This window comes from Diorhabda sublineata, chromosome 10 (genome assembly GCF_026230105.1).
Source record: "Diorhabda sublineata isolate icDioSubl1.1 chromosome 10, icDioSubl1.1, whole genome shotgun sequence".
NCBI classification, from domain to species: domain Eukaryota; kingdom Metazoa; phylum Arthropoda; class Insecta; order Coleoptera; family Chrysomelidae; genus Diorhabda; species Diorhabda sublineata.
In genome coordinates, this window is record NC_079483.1 from 4,101,298 (window position 1) to 4,118,623 (window position 17,326).

A 17,326-nucleotide genomic window follows, 5' to 3' on the forward strand; every position below is an offset into this window, starting at 1 on the left:
TCTAATACCGCAGAGGGGTTATCAAATTCGAACATTGGGGGTTATTTTCGAGATCAGGGACTCCTACTACCTTTTAGCAATTAATTAGTCATAAATTACCCCGAAAAGCGCGTGAATGTGCCTGTTTCTATCGCCAAGTTGGCGTTTCCAAGCTGCCACAGCTTAAAACCTCCGAGGGGTTGTCAAGTTCGATTCCTGGGGGGTTTTCGAGATCCGGGACCGGTGTTATCTTTTAGCTATTAATTAGCAATAAATGGTGGCGTTGAGCTGGCTTCGATAGGTTTCACCGTTGCCGAGCTAATGCATATGGCTTAACCCATTAAGTACCAAATTATTTTTAGATCAGATAGTCCAATTACCTGAATTTTCACGATTTATTTCATATTCTAACATTATAACTCCGAAAATATGTTAGTTATCTTAAATTTTTTAGTTTAAATTTTGATAACCATTTGGGGATCATGGGAAATGTAGTGAATATTTTGAATAAATTCAAAAAAAAATTAATTTTATGTCTATATTGGTTACATATTATGGTGAAATATTATTATTTTGAATGGAATATGGGAAAACATTCTACATGCAAACTTATATCACATTCGGTACATTGTTTTCTCACGTTTGTCCTGCATACTCCACATTTTCTTTGCTTTCCTTCAAAAGTTCTTGTCAAATAATTATTTTCGCTGTTGCTGGTGCGTACATGGAAGCTAACATTCTTCGCCTGTTGTCTACCCGCATTTTTAGGAACTGACGTAGAAGATACTTTCAAATAGTACATCGTTATTTCACGACTAAAATACAGAAGTGGCATTTTACCATTCACAAGACAAAAAAGCACATATGCTACTCCCGCCATAAACTTATTATATTCTGAAATCAAATATGGTTGAGGAATACTTTTTTTGTGGACCATCTATAACCTTTTGACAGAGGTAATATGCTTTCATGGTTGGAAAGCATTTTTACACAATTATTGTCTTTCCATATTACCCCTAAGACTTTATTTTTGGTCTCAAACCTGCAGTCGTATGCGCCTCAATCTTCTTTCGACTTTATTGGGCTACTATTCATTCTATCAAATCTTCATACGCCTGTTTTTTTGGCGTATGAGTTTTTGGAACAACGAAAACTTTGTAAAGAAGTTGTCAAAGTAAAAGCTATTTAGTTGAGGATTTTCCACTTTTGAAATCAATATCATTACGACGTCTCCTCCTAGTCCATATGAGACTTCAGGTTCTTCCTTTCTTTTTCCTTCATAAACCTTAAAATGGTAATGATAACCACTAACTGAACAACATAAAGCCCATATTTTGAACCTGAATCTTATAGGTTTTCCTCTGATGAATTCCTCTTCGCTCCAGTACATTTTTTCCTGTAGTAAGCTGTGATAGCCAGACAACAAAAGAATTTTTTCAAATAGTTAGTGGACAAAAAAAAATTGAAATTGTTTTTATTTTGAGCAGCAAACTTTGAGCTTTCACTGACGATGTGCTTCAAAATTACGTCGTCAAAAAATAATTCAAAAATTTCATGAGGACATTCTCCCTTCAATTCCATTTTTATACTGTGTTTTTCAATCCAACCTGTGCTCGTACTTTTCTTTTATAGAGATCTAGAAACTACCTTTTCTCCATTCTTTTTTTTCTTCTCTATTCCTAACTGGATTTGTGTCTCAGTACTATCAGAGATTGTTGACTTCCTTTTCTTACTTTAATGAGGAGTGGATGTATTCGAATTCTCACCAGAATCATGTTCTGAATGGACTTTTTATTGGCTGGTAACCTTAAGTACTCGGACCATCATCGATAGTATATTCTGCATGAATACTGTGAACTTCCAGCGTCCCAGGAACTTTTTCCAATAGATTTTTGTCAACATCCCCGCAATCTGTGACTTTATCTACATCTTCTGGTGGTAATTCAACATCATCAATGATTTTGACATCATCATTATCTCAAAAGTTAGGATTATTTAATATCTGTTCAAGGTCTCTTACAGATAGATATTCCGAACAACAAGAATATAACAAATTTTCACCTTATCATGTTAAAATCAGAAATATGATCGAACATAACCTAAAAGTAAATAACAAGAGTTCAGTAACTCAGGTTGATTTTAGTGTAATGTACTTACTATTTTTGTTTAAAAACACAGAATTTAAAGAATTCGAGTTTAGATTTCTATTTCTACAATTGAGGAAGAAATTAACAGTGCGAACGATACAACTACGAAGTATAGATACAGGAGTCTGAACGTAATGTTAAATGAATGGTCTCAATATAGGGGATAGATTTTTTTGCCGGTAGAGTGCGCCATTTTTCAAGAAGTATTCTTACGCCGGAAGTCTTGTTGCTATTTTTAAAAATTACCAAATGTTGCCTATTCTTTTCAGTATTACGATACACATAATTGATAAAAAAAATAATTATTATATATAAATGAAAAAATATTTTATTTATTAAAATAGTATAAGATACATAAGAAATATGTTAAATATTCAAAACCCCAATTAAATATTTATATAAAAGTGATAAATAATTCTTATTATTAATATAATTTAGACGTTTTACGAGATTTTTTACATTGAATTTTTCTTTCTGTAGTACTTTTATTGTAACAATTGACTAGAAAAGTATGTTTTATGACTGCCCAATTCCAATTTTTACGTAGTGGCTGAGCTTCTAAAATTCTTTCTATTGAATGAAAAAAAACTCTTCAGGCTCATTTATGACCTGTGAATTGTCATCAGCAATAACGGTATTTGTATCTTCAGAAAAATTTGTGTTTGCAAGATTTACTATTTCAGGCTCTACTGTTTCATTGATAGTTTCTGTCTCAACAGAATTAAAGCTACAGTCATCGATTATCGTATCGCCATTTATATCAGCGATAGTAGATACACTGCCATCTATCTCTCTATCAGTTTTAATTACATTCTCTGAATTAAAGTGTAATTCACAAATAAAACTGGTAGCTTTTAATTCTTGTCCCAGAGCAGAGGTCCATCTACTACGCAATTCAACGTTAAAAAAATTGTATTTTTATATTCCACCAGATAAATAAAAATATATTTTTCAAATATTGAAAAACTACATAAATTTTAAAATTAATCGTTAATTGTTAATAACATAAATTTTGAATATTACTTTGAGATTATACTCACTTTTGGTACTTTGAATAATTTCACTTTTCCTACAGACAACAGCACAACACCTTCCAATTGTTTTCTTAAAATTAATTTTAAATAAATAAATTAATATTTAATTAATTAATTTTAACATTGGCGAACTAGCGCATGTTTACATGTATAATAAAATAATAATAACAACGGTACGTCCTGAATACTTGCGCAGCCAGTGGCAGAAAAGAGAACTATGATTTGGGTTTATTTTTGTGTACATGAATACTATGAAAAACCCTATACCGTTCAGACTCCTTATATCTATACTTCGTGGATACAACTCACACATGAAAAATCAACAAAATGAAACTGCAGTAGAGCAAAACTGTGCAATCCCCAAATGGGACTCATGGTACTTAATGGGTTAATATTCAGATAAGGGGAACGCGTTTCTCGGAAACGCAACGGCGTGAGGAATAAATTCTATTTTTGCGTAATAAATTAGCAATTAAATATAACCAATATAAGTCAATGCTCTTCCTACTTAGTGGAAAAATGAAACGTTTTCTAACTAACTGTACTAACCTCATCAAATGAATAGTCCGGTCAATTTAGACATTCGAAAATTGTTTAAAATATAATTAAAAATGAAATTTCAAAGTTCCCCATCATTCCCGTGCATGGAAAAAGATTTATTCAAGGTCGAAGGTCAAAAAAATCGGTTTTTCGTGATTTTCAACAAAACGGTAAGTTTTATCATAAAAATATATCAGACAAAAATTGTATATCATAAAATTATCTACAAGAAAAGGATTAATACTTTTTATCTTACAAGCCACCGTTTCTGAGATATAATGATTTAAAAATTTGTAATCTTCATAATATTTACTTGTTTCCTCGCCACTTATGAGTAGGCCAATTCCACGCGTCTGTTGTGATCATGTTTAATTTGAAACTATCGCAAAATAATGGAAATTAGCAGGGATAGAATAGATAAGAGCGATTTAAATTAAAAAAAGTTGTGAAATTTAATCGTCCGAGAGGTAACTTTCAAATTCTTCTTGTGTCTCCTCTTCATCTTCATTCTGAGTGCAAGTAAATTGTTTCCAAAGCGATGTATCGCATATCGTCTGGTTGGAATCAAATGTATCCTCCATGGTGATTCAATATTAGAGCAAGACCGGTGTTGACAAAGTGTACATGCCAGAGAGCAAGACAGTCCGAGTTATTTAGCACTACATGTATTGTTGAACAATTCCAACAGTCTGTAGAATCCAGCTGATAACCAAGCCAAACTTGAACTTGGTAATCCCAAAAAAAAATGTTGCTGAGCAGCAATTGAAATTGGAGAAAAACAAGCCGATTGAACTTGTTTTTCACTTTTAGTATTTTTAACTAAACATGCATGAAGACAATTATCTAAGCAGGTAGTTTTTTTAGGAACTCCATACCTAGAAAGAAGAAAGCTAATGCTGCTGGCCATAACTTCTTGTCGAGTTGAATTATTGTTTTTATAAACTTCAGCACATTGAACGAAATCTTGTTTTTCAAACGTTTTGGAAACTGTTCTTTTACCACTCCTGTAAAATGCAGATGCCGTGTTACAGTTATTGCGAGTAAAAAAAATAGTTATTTGATTTTGACACTGTGGAAGAACAAATAAACTTTTTGATGAATAGATTTCCGATTGATGTTGAGCTTTTCCTGGTTGTCTGAAGGTTATAATGGTGTTTAAGTTAAGGGACTGGGTTTCATTTTACCTTATATCCTTATAGTTATAACTTATGTATATATTTTAATTTTAAGTTAAAATAATCGATAGAAAAAATATTTAAACATATATTACAACTCCAGAGATGTATACAGGGTGTCCCACGACGAGTTAAAACTATCTGTATATTTCCAAATACTTTAGTAAAATCATGATAATTCGATGTCGACTGTAACTTTGTTATTTTAAATGGAACACCCCGTATATTAATACATTTTTGGATTTTCCATAAAATTTTAATATACTTTTGTCTGAAAACTTTTTTCGAAAAATGCATACTTTTTGAGTTATTAATTTTTTTGTAAAAAAATTTGACCCTTGCAGACCCTTATAAATTATTGTTTTACGAGGATATCCTTAAAGATATGAGAAGGTTTCTGTATTCGGTTGCCTTTAGCAAAGTCAGACGTATTTGAATCTATGTTGAAAAATCTTTCATTTTATACAGGGTGTGTATAAAAAGTGTTCAAACTTCGTAAATATCAAATTTCTTTATTTTTTAAATAGAACCACTCTATTTTAATGCATTCAGGGGTAAAAAATACGGCAAATTCATATGTACTTTCCTAAAGCTTACCGTTATCCATATATTAAATGTTTTCTGTAAATTTTGCAGATGCAGGTGTGGTCTAAATTTTATTTATTCGTTATTAAATTGAAAACGAACCATTTTAACGATTTTCGAATGTATCAACAATTGACTAATGACAATTAAAAAAGTGTCATTTATTACAAATCGTACTAAAAATATACATAAAAAATTAAATAATAATTTAAAACCTCAAATTTCTCGGAAACGACTAAAAGTTGGAATAGGATTAGTAAATAGAATTTGATTTGACTTTTTTTACAGACCTTAACAAGATAAAAAAAATACTTTTTCATTTCTCCTATTTCTATTTAAAAAATAAAGAAATTTGATATTTATGAAGTTATACTTTTAGCACTTTTTATACACACCCTGTATAAAATGAAAAATTTTCAAACATATATTCAAATACGTTTGATCTTGCTAAAAGCAACCAAACAGAAACCATTTTCATATCTTTAAGGGTATCCTCGTAAAAAAATAATTTGTAACGGTTAAATTTTCTACAAAAAAATTAATAACTCAAAAAGTATGGATTTTTCGAAAAAAGTTTTTGAAACATAGTATACTAAAATTTTACGTAGATTTCAAAAATGTATTAATATAAAGGGTGTTCCATTTAAAATAACAATGTTACGGTAGAACCGGAAGTCGGCCATCTTTGAAAATATTTTAGTTAAAAAGATCGTATCCGATAACCCAAACATAGAAATTTTAATGATTTTACTATGAGTATTTTGCCATATACAGATAGTTTTAACACGTCGTGGGACACCCTGTATCGTACTCGTGTATATTATGACGATCACAATTTTGACAACATTTTGAATCGTTATATCTCATAAACGGTGGCTCTTAGAAAAAAAAATACTAATACGTTTTTTGTAGATCATTTTATGATCTACAATTTTCGTCAAAGGTATGTTTATGATAAAGCTTATCGTTTTACTGAAAATCACGAAAAACCCATTTTTTTGACATTTGACTTTGAATAAAAATTTTTTATATACACGAGAATTATGGAGAATTTTCAAATTTTATTTTTAATTGTATTTTAAACAATTTTACTGAGCTTGACGGGAGTTTATGTAGCTTCACTCTTATTTGACGGCACTATAATTTGAAAATTGAAAATCTGAACCAGAATATAAAAAAATTATTGTTTGTGGCGTTGATACAGTTTTAAAGCTGTAACATTTTATTATCTGCAATGTCATCAAATTGTTACCTTGTAGGAATGTAGCAACACAAAGTTTTCTTCAACCTTCGCATGCAAAATAACAGTCATCAAATCCTTCCATTTCTTAACGACGAATTTTAGTTTGTTCTTTCGGGGCCTCTTAATCCGCTAACTAACACTGAGAAAAGTAGTTCAAGGATCAATACGATGATAATAAGAATAGTGGTATACATAATTGAACCGGTTTATTAGTTAAGAACGCAGAAGTAGGTTGTTTGACTTTTAATATAAATCAAAATGGTTTTTAATACCAAAGGCCTATGTAACCAATGATTAGTACACTGATTAATCATATTTGCATAGCCTGAAATACGAAATCTAATACAAAATAAAATAAATAAAAATAACCTAACCTAACCTAACCAAAATTATAATTATTTAGAATTGGTTAGGTTAGGTTAGGTTTCATTGATTTATCATATGTAAGTTGTACCATGTAATGTCTAAAATAATTAATTAATTAAATTTACTATTTGTACCCTCAGAAACAACCATAAATGCGTGACAATTTTCTTGGAGCGATTTTTGCGTGGAGCCCAAATTCTAAATAATTACCTTAATTTTATACGAGCAATCGCCTTGAATTTTGTCGCATGAAGTTAGAAACACCCTGTCTATTCACATTTTTTAGAAATATGTAAAATATTGAGAAAATACCCAATAGCTTAGAATTTTTGATATTTGTGTTGAAACTTCTTTCATTCAACAAAATATCATTTTCATCTGGTTGTAACGCTACGTTGAAGGACGATTTTAGTTCGGATCCTCAACTACTTGACGTCGTTAAATATCTCAAAATTTAATATTCCGTAAAATTTCTCTCAACGTACATTCCAACGGTTTCCAATGACTTCTCAACAAAATAGTTAGCAAACGGTATTTAATAATCGTACACAATATTTTTTGCAATGCCAATTTTCGACTAGTACACAAAAATTAACGCACTTTTTTTTTTCGTTCCAACTATACATTTATACCGAAAACGATTCCGAAGCGGTGGTGATGACGTGACCTTGACTTGTATGTGTGACCTAAGGGCCTTGACCTTTCGTGTGTAGAGGTGTTTTCGGCGTTTTCTTTTCCGATGTCTCGGGACTGTTTGTCTTTTTGTTTGTGTGTCGTGTTTGTATATGCGTGTGTGATGTGATTCACTGATTTCTTTTCGATAGTACATAGCAAAAAGTTTTGTACAAAGAGATATTTTAAAAAAAAAATAACCGTTGATTCGTAAGTATCTACCTATCATAACCTGGTTCAAATTTAAAATAACGTCCCGAATTTGTGTTATATTAAAAAGTGGATACAAAATAACTTAATTCATAACTTCAACAAACTATTTATTAACATAAAATATAAATAAATAAAGTGGTTTCAATAATCTGACTAATGCTCTCGTTGGATGTCAAGATAATATAGAACACTCTATGCGTGTTTATGGTCTCTTAAATACTACTAATCCTATTGTATACAAAAGCTATAACTAAATATATTTATGGTGGTCAGTCACATCAATACAAAAATAAGGGTAAGTAATTTGATAAGTTAATGGAATTTCAAGTGTCTAAGTGACATATGGAATCGCTTAACTACGAGGTTGACTCCCGTCAGGGGACGGTCAATTTACAATAAATCTTAACGAATATAATAGTAAGTACAAGTTAAATAGGTAGATTTATGATTATATAATTAATATAAGACAGAAAATTAGGTAATCCCAGACGATACGTTAATGGGGGGTAAATTAGAGACTTATCTTTAATAGTTCCCATCAGGAGTGACGAGATAATTTGGGTTAAGTTTATCCACTATTAAAAAATAGTAATAATAACAAATACAAAATCTACCAGACAGGAACCCAATCGAAATCAGACGTCAATAATTGACTATTTCTTGATTAGTGGTCAGAAAAGGAATATAGTGTAAAATAAGTTGCAAGACGAGCGAAAATTGCTAGTGATGACTATCTACTGAAAATGATTATGAATAATGGAACTAATAAAATCACAAGTAGATAGTAACAAAAAAATAGAAAGCTATGAACTAAAAAGAAGTGCAATATCAAATTGGATATCAAGCTACACCAAAAGTTTTTGCCGACCCCATAATACACAAAGATCATGAGGTTTAAGGTTTTTGGGTGCAATCGCGACTGTAAAACACATCGGAGGCTCGTTGATGGTTTAGGCATGTTTTGGAGGAAGGGCGTCTGGGGAACTAGTAAAAATTAAAAGGATTTCGAAAAAAGAAGGCTATGAAAATATCAAAAGAAAACGTAAAATGTTCTGGCCAGCGTCTGCTCCCAAGAATTTCTCGTAGCTGTGCAAAGAGTATTCAAAAGCTTTGCAAACGAAGGATATACTGAAAGAAAAGATATGGCCGTCACAGTCGCCCGACTTCATGCCGATTGATTTGTTGTGGGACAAATTGGACAAGGAAGTCGGAAAGCATTGTCCTTCTTCTATTTTACATCCATGGAATATCCTGAAAAACCAATGAAACCAAATAGACGACGATTGTTTATAGATATTGTTACAGAGAATGCCAAAATTGTACCCTGAAATAATAAAAACAAAGGGGGTTTACATCGATGAATAAAATATTTAAATATATAACAATTACAGACCAAGCGCGGATCCAGGGGGGTCATGACCCCTCCTAAACTCTGATTAATTAACTTTGTTTTTTGTTTCTTATAAAAGGGCGAAAGTAGGAATATGTAGAAGTACTAATTATTTCACACCGTGGATAAAGGGAGCCAAATACCCCCAAATATTTCGAATCTCAAAACAATACCTAATAAAACAAAAATAAAACGCTCAGGAAATTCAAGGCTAAGAAGTAGAAGAATCTGACATAAACTAATTAATATGAATGTCAATAAAAACTTAATTAACTTATATTTTGCGGGTAAAAGGCTTAAAATGCCTTGTCTTTGGGGAAGGACTCGTCCTAATACTAATGACCCCCCTTTGTTAAGACCCTGGATCCGCCCTTGTTACAGACTATAGTTTTATGATTACTATATATGTTCTTCAAAATGTAAATACTAAATAAGTTTGTATTGTTTTAATTTGTATCACGCAAACTTTAGGGTGGACATAATCGTTTTACCGGTAGTGTAGATGAGGTAGAAAGGATCGGTAGCAATATACCAAAAAAAGTGGAAAAGAATAGTGAAAAAGATTGCATCTTGAAAACCTGATCAAGATAATCGGACAAAATTATCAACTTATTTTATTTTCATAAACCGTGTAAAACAAATAATACATTTCGACTGATATATCGTGAAAGATCGGTTTTACTTTGCTTAGAACGCTTAATGAATAGACGTATAATTATAAAAACGTTTCATAATATATTGATAATTATTCAACTGTAATATTTATCATTCTAGATTAAAAAATAATTTTTTATAATCAAAAACTCATTTCGATGTTGCAAAAGGGTCCAACGTCCATTTAGTCCTGTCAGGGGATATTATGAGGAACTTCTCCGCCATGAGTTCCTTCCGTACGTAATATCATAACAACCTGAAGCTAATCTGCAGAGGCTCGATGTCCAAAGGGCCCCTGGCAGCCGTCGGTGTTAACCTTGTCGCTTTTATTGTCATTTATTCTAGCCATTGTCGTTTTTAGCAGCTCTTTTCTCTCAAGAAAGCGGAAATTAGACTGTGTTTGAGGTTGATCTTCAACATTTCCATGATAAAAGGACCGAGCTCCCAGCTGCATCCAATGGCCCAATTCGCAGTTCTTATTTCATCGTCATAGACCTTTAATCCCTTTATTGCCTGCTTTTATTTCCTCCAATATTAACGGAGATGAAGATCCCCCTGCTGGCAGTCCAATTCCACTCTGACTTCACTGAAGGCTTCACCTACGTCGCGCGCTAATTTTTTCCTGCAGAGGGAGCTATTTCTGCTCTATTCAATGGTGGTCCTGAAGTGACAGTATCTAAATAATTAAACGTCTTTAGGATAGTGCCAATGAACTTTTTTTTATCGGGGAAAATCAGTCTGATGACTTCTACACAAAAAATAAAATGGCTTTTAATAACAACTAATTTGGAAAATCAAATTGATGCGACTGTGAGGTTTATTTAGCAAGATCTCCACAAAATTACTTTCTTCCAATTAGACAGTAGTTTATTGATATATTTCTTGGCGGATGGATTAATCGGAAAGGAGTAATAGTAATGGCTACCACGATCGCCCGACTTTGCGTCCCTACTTGTTTAGAAAACGCTGCCTCCAGATTCAGAAAATTTGAGGAGTAATGAGATAAGATGTGCGTCTGAGAGCAAATTTTAACACTGTTTGGAAATTGAAGAGAAATTAATAGAATAAGTTACTTTGATCAAAGTCCTGGCCAGGTAAAAGTGTACACACCCAGTATCTTATTGGATTCTGCATTCCATGCATATACTATACATTCATATATGTGTGTAATATGCTTTGAAATTATTTATATATAAAACATGGGCGAGCAATTGCATACACACCTTAAAAAAAATAAATTATTGTAGAAATTCCACAACCGCTAACAGAAGTTGTCGAGAAACGACCAAGACAAAATTATAGGTTACTTAGGTTTATTATAAAATGAAAAATAGCGAAAGAGGGCGTGAAAACGCTTTATTACTCTTGGTTAACTTAACATCACTCAATAAAACGTGTGACTAACTAAGAAAAACACATTCTTTTGCCAAAAACGATTTAATCCCTCAATGTAGTTTCCTTTCAGAGCAATACAATCATTCCGACGCTTCTTTAACTTCTAGATGCCGTGCTTGTAGAAGGATTCGTCTTTTGTGTCAAAATAGGCTTCAGTTTCAGCAATTGCTTCTTCATTTGAGCTGTTGTTGGGATCAGTGAATAGCTATTCGTTCAATTTAACCATCGAATTGTGAATCGGTGCATTGTTTTGGTGAAATAGTAGTCGTTTTTCCTTAATTTTTGTATTCAAACGATCCAACAATTCTATTTAGTATTCGCTATTGATAATATATCCCTTTTGGAGGTAATACTAGTCATAATCTTCCCAGCTGACTGTTGTGATTTTGGACGATTCCGACGTGGTTAACCGGTTGCAGTCCACTCAGATGATGATCGTTTTGATTCCGGAGTGAAGTGATGGATCCATGTTTCATCCATTGTCACATATAGATGCAAAAAATCCGTTTTACTACGTGTAAACATGCCCAAACACTGCTTTGAATCATCAACACGTTGTTGTTTTTGATCGACTATGAGTAACGCGGCACCCGCTTTGTCATAATCAAATGTTGATGCATAATTGTAAACATACTGCCTTGTGATATCTCTACGGCCTCAGCTATCTCACACAATTCTAATTTACTATTAGGTATAACCGATTGTGGACTTTTTGGATGTTTTCTGAAGTAACCACCTCAATTGGACGACCAGAATGTTCACCATCATCGTCTGTACGACCATATTTAAATTTGGCACACCAATAACAAATGGTTCTTTTTGATAGAGCAAAGTCCGGATAACTCTTTTCAAGCCATTCCTGGGCTCGTACAGGTCAAGAAGCATTGATAAATTAACACACGAAATTGTTTTGAAAATAAAAAAGTAGCTTTACTTGAATAACAGTCCCTTTTTCTGACTAATCGAAATGTGAAATTTTACACAGTCTTTTGAAAATTGGTACTTCATGAACGTCATATGGATTTGACAATGTCTTTGAAAAGCGCCATCTGTCTGTTACTCATACGACTTATTAAGTGATGTAATGATGTATGAACAATTACAAAATAATAGAAAATATTCAAATTTTAGCTTACCTTTTCCTCTTACTTTGGACGAACAGTAAACCTTTAACATATTTTCATGCAATTTTGCCTTGTCTCATTGATACAGCACTTTCTTCCTCATCAAATAAGAATGATTCCCGCGATTGACGTTCAGTTTGTTCATTCTTCATGGAAAGTGTACAGCGACCTCAAAGTCATCGGTTTACTCTTGGATTCACGAGGTGAATTTACCAATTACTCTCTATTGGACAGCAGGGCTAGGGACCATCATTAAATATAATTAATGAACAACTCGAGAGAGTTCGATAATCGGCGAGTGCTGGTATTAGATTGGTTGTCTACTGCTTCCCTTGTAAACTCAATATCCCACGCAGTTGGACGACTTCAGTGCGAGCGATCATCGCTATTAGAACGATTAAACCAACGCTCCACTGGTCGCTCATTAACTGTATCTTTCCCTTCATTATAACAGTGTAACTTGCTGTCACGGGTGCTTTGAACTTTGGTTGGTTAATCAACTCGCCGAGGTATATTGGTTTTACGGTCACAACTCTTCCATACTTTTTATAGAGCTTCAAGTAAGAATAGATAAAGTTTAACAATCATTCTAGAATTTTTGATAGGCCATGGCTTATCTACTTTTTTATTTTTTAAGTATTAAACTACCCACTGCAGTATTTGCAAACTTTATTACTTCAAATGGAATGTCTGATTTCCGATCTGAAGACATTTCAGTTAGCTCTTACTTATTTTGAAAATTCGTTGTTTGAATCCATAGTAACAATTCATCATATTGAATACAGTGAAATATTCAAGTTATTTTCCAAAATAACAGCCTTTTTCATCGTCGAATTGCATTGATCCCCCACGACCTGAAGCGACTGATATGCTTTATAAGCCATTGGGGGAGGTAGGAAGGGGCTGGGCAGCAGGGGTTGGAGCCAACCGACGCGCATTCTTGTCGATTTCTGTGGTGTTTGGCGCCTTTGTCGCTTAGTATTTATTCTGACTTGGTGGAATTTACGTCGTTTACGTTCCTTGCCAGCGATTGCAGTTTAGGATTTGTATTGACGTGATTTGGATTCTGTATTGTGTTCAGAATGGGAAGTTACGAGAAAGAGTAAAAGAAGTTGAAAAAATGATGGGAAGATGTTTTGTCAGCTAGTGAAGACGATTTTTCGCCGGATGTGAGTGATTATGATCCATCGGATAGTGAATTATTTAGTTCGGAAGAGGATCCCGAAAGTCCAAAGAAGAAAATAAGACTTTCCGTTTCACGGAGAGTTTCAGTTCAAACAGTGAGTGTTCCAAGTACTTCAGCAAAACGTGTAGTTTTTCCAGAAGTATCCAGTTCCGCTTATAATTCTCAATCACTTCCACCACCAGCTGAAACTGACAATGTAGATGATATTACAGAAGAAATTATACGAAAAAATCTTAACTACACTGAAGAAAACGCAGACGAAGGAGAAGTTCCGACAAATATTATTTGGTAGCCTGTTACAGGAGAAAACTTGAATAAATTTACTTACACCGTAAAAAATTCAGGAATTTGTGCTTCTTATTACGAGTTTTATGAAAAATCGCCGTATTATTTTTACAAAATGATGTGTACTAACGAACTATTTGATTTCTTTGTGGAACAAACTAATTTAGACGCCGAACAATAAAAGAGCTCGTATTCAATATTGGAAGGAAACCAGTCGTGAAAAAATGGAAAAATTTCTTGGGTGTATTATGCTAATGGGTTTGGTTCAAATGCCTTCCATAATCTATTAAGACATGGCATACAAATAACCAAAATGCTCCAGAAAGTGACAGATTGTACAAAATAACTCCACTCGTGGTAAAGCTTCTAGAATTCTTTCAAGTCCTAATTGTTCCAGGCGAATTTATATGTATAGATGAAACCTTAGTGCTTTTCAAAGGTGGGTTAAAATTTAAGCAATATATTTCCAACAAGCGCCATAAATTTGGAATAAAACTTTTCATGCTATGTTTGGAAAATGGTCTTTCCATTTACTGCGGACAAGAAAGAAATCCAAGTCAAACAAACGTCGTCTTGAAATTAACCGTTAACTTACTAAATCAAGGTAGAACAATTGTTGTTGATAACTACTATACATCAGTAGAGTTAGCAAAGGCATTACTCTAAACAAAACCTACTTATTGGAGCAACAGAAAGAACAACTCAAAAATTATTACCCAGGAAAATCTGAAACGAGGAGAACACATTACTGAAGAGAGTAATAACGGAATTTTTTTAGAAAAACGGAAAGACAAAAGAGACGTTCTTATGCTAAATACAAAATTTGTTCCCTAAATGGTTACTCTAAAGAAAAGATCAGGAGAAACAACAAAACCAAAAAGTGTTATTGAGAACAATAAACATAAGGCTTATATTGATTTATCCGACCAAATGGAATCCTACAATTCATCATTGCACCGCAGAGTTAAGTGGTACCAAAAATTAGCTATAGAGTTGGTTGTTGGATCGGCATTAGTTAATGCCTACGTCTTATATCACCAAGTTACTCGAAACAAAATGTACATTACCAATTTCTGAGAAGAAGTTATCAAGGGAGAGAAGACTACGAGAAGAAAAGATCATATAGCAGATGCTAAAATTTCAATAGAATCTGGTCGCGAAAAATACAACACTAACTAAATTTAGCTGTAATATTTGCCAATAAAACGATTTTCACATTGCGTATTCCAAATAAATGTTCTCTTGGATGTCAACAAAGTTTATATTTGAAATGTTTCCTAGATTTTGATGTTGCATTCATTCTAAATAAATATACTTTCAAAAATTAATTACGGATCTATTATTTATCCATTTAAAAATATGTGACATCTAATTCCTAAACCAAATATACCTAAAACATGTCGGATAATGTCGATCCTCCATGGCCATATTGAATTTAATTTTGTTAGCAAAATGGGGGATAAGGTTGATCCCCCACGGCAGTTTACGTGTTAATGTTATTTTTTTTTCTACTTTTCAGTTAGTGCGTAGGAGTCACTCGCCTTATGTACCCTGAAATACGGTCTAAGTAAGTACGTTTTTCTTTATTTGCTTAACTTTCCAGCAATCCCTGTTTAATTGTTTTCCTTTCGTAAGTTTGCTAATGACGTTTTTTTATTGACCATTGTTCCTAATTCATAGTAGCCGTTGAGCACATAGGCCTTCAGATGGGCTTGACATTACCAAAGTCCGATGTCCTCTGAGAAGCTGATAAGGCGCTTTGGCTTGAACATTATATATATATATATATATATATATATATATATATATATATATATATATATATATATATATATATATATATATATATATATATATATATATAGACAAACTGTGAAGCTTGGCCAAGTATTCGAACCGCGTTCGTGTGATTACCGAACAGTTACAGAATACGTGGTCTACAGTTTTATTCTCGACCATCCACCAGCGACTCTCCGGATTACCCGTGATGCCTATGGTGTGAAGATCGTGTCTGGTTGAAAGGCACTAGTCGGATTTAGCGCCTACTTAGTTGGAGAAATATTGTTTGATGTGAGTTCCACAAGGTTCATCTATGTGTGCCGTTGCTTGTCTCATGCCAAGTATCTTTCTCTCTATTCATCTCTACCGAGCCTGCCTTGCGCGATATCAACACTTTTAGCTACACCAAGAATGGGTTCGCCGATCCCAGTCTGGCGAGTGAGTCTGCCATCACTCACCAGATTTTATAAAACTTTCTTACACTCAGAACTAGGCTAGAGTATACCTTATCAGACGTTATGGCTTGTATAGTAGCTCTACTATTTGAGCAGATTGAGCTTATTGTGTTCCTGTGGCGTCGATTGAGTATGACGCGTCCGCATTCCATCACAGCTCTGCTTGGAAGACGGTAACGTGCACCTCAAGCCAGATTCGCTTATTATGGGGTGTCCTCCGCAGAAGCCTACTCCGGCCAAACCATTTCTCCAGGAGCCGTCTGTGACTCCATTATTTAATATTGCGGGTTTGGAGTCACCGATTCACTGCTCAGGGATGTGTGCCTTCAAACCGTTATTGTTAACGGTTATTCAACATATTTGGATTCAATTTTTTTCCCACAAGCAATAATCATCTGACGATGCGAGGTCCGGACTAAATGTTGGATGCGGAAGAAGCTCAAAACCACCGATTTTCTTGGTTTTAAACTTTGGTTGCCACAAATGTCTCAACTGTGCACTAATTTCATATTTATCGCACTCCATATTTATTTATTATAAATAAAGATAAAATTATTAATGCATTAGGCCATCCTAGAATTTTCGAAAAATCGATATTAATTTTTTTATTTTAAATCGTCCTCTAGGAACTCGGTTTACGGTATCGCAGATTAAGAGTGGGTATTGCAAAATGATTCACGATTTTATACTACTCAAAACTTTAATCGCGTTTATCTCAAAACTGCATTTTTTAGTTTGACTGCACTCATAACTCAGACAATTTCTAACCGATTGACTCGAAATTTTGAATATATCTTTAAAAATACATTATCTTTGAAAGTACATAAAATCTTTTCTTTATATTATTAACAATTACCCGATTTGTTAGGCAAGTTTTCCATTTCACACATTGGTGTTGCGCCATTTATATAAATTTATTTAATATTTCTGAAAAGAAACCTTCAAAAAATCTCTACTGTGTCCGAAGGTTGTAAAAGAAAGTAAAGCATCACAACACATCCGAAAATATATTTTCGGTCTTATACTGATAAATTCAGACTTTTTCAGGTTGATTTAGAGAACCTTCATGCAACGTATAAAAATGTGCATCCTATTTGATCTTTA

General features: G+C 33.3%; 1 protein-coding gene across 1 annotated transcript in view; it reads left to right on the forward strand.

Annotated features, from left to right (window-relative positions):
- Window positions 1-17,326, forward strand: part of LOC130449709 (nuclear hormone receptor FTZ-F1 beta) — a 56,565-nt gene that overhangs the window by 3,811 nt on the left and 35,428 nt on the right. The window contains exon 2 of the mRNA XM_056787673.1: window positions 15,508-15,555. The gene's annotated coding sequence lies outside the window, so the exon portion shown is untranslated. The remainder of the gene's footprint in view (window positions 1-15,507; window positions 15,556-17,326) is intronic.